We start from the raw sequence: 1,041 nt of genomic DNA, 5'->3' as shown, positions 1-1,041 counted from the left end.
GACTTGATGATCCTTGTGGGTCCCTGCAACTCTGAATATTCTGCGATTCTCTTGTTTTTTTTGTGTTTTACAATTTTAAAAAGCAAGAAAAAGAAATAAGTAAGGTAAGATGAATGGGAGTAGATCCAATCCCTGCACCAAATACAAATCTCTGAATAATCAGATAAATTCTCTAGGGCAACTTAAGAAAATTTGTACAGTCCTATAACTCCACACTGGCACTCAGTGCAGTTGAAGGCATCTTATTCCACAGGCATTTGACAGCTTTGATAAGGATTTTGCAGCATTCCTGATATAAACTTCTGTCTTGAGGTTTCCCATTATTTAATCATTATATCTGCATAAAACTGGAAGTTTAATGTAGAAGATCTTACCCAGAATATGCAAAGAAGTCTTGCTATTAAAAGAAGTGTGGTCAGAATACGTTTGTTTCCCTGTTGCCTCTTACATTTTCGTAAATAAAATAAACTACTGAACCAAAACTCTGCTGAGATTCTATTTTTAGATACTTCTACTGAAATTAATAAGGTTAAAGCCATTTTGTAATGCACATCATTGATCTTCATACAATTAACAAGGAATGTAACATGAAATAAATTGTCCAGAGAAATTGCTAGGATGTTTTGTCAGAAATTTTCAAACAACAGACAGCAAATGATTCCAGAAGAGTTCTACTAGATGTAGTACTGACAAGAGCAGAGTCCTAACAGAAAACCTGAAAGCTGAAAGCAATTTAAATGACAAGGATAATTGAGTAATTCTTGAGAACCACAGACAGTGTCAGAGTAAAAACTTTGTATGAAAAAAAGTTGTCAAAAAAACTTTGTCAGAAATTTTCAAACAACAGACAGCAAATGATTCCAGAAGAGTTCTACTAGATGTAGTACTGACAAGAGCAGAGTCCTAACAGAAAACCTGAAAGCTGAAAGCAATTTAAATGACAAGGATAATTGAGTAATTCTTGAGAACCACAGACAGTGTCAGAGTAAAAACTTTGTATGAAAAAAAGTTGTCAAAAAAACTCAGACAACTAAATTATCT

This window comes from Acanthisitta chloris, unplaced genomic scaffold (assembly GCF_000695815.1).
Source record: "Acanthisitta chloris isolate BGI_N310 unplaced genomic scaffold, ASM69581v1 scaffold4439, whole genome shotgun sequence".
Classification (NCBI taxonomy): Eukaryota; Metazoa; Chordata; class Aves; order Passeriformes; family Acanthisittidae; genus Acanthisitta; species Acanthisitta chloris.
Note: the sequence above shows the minus strand (reverse complement) of the source record.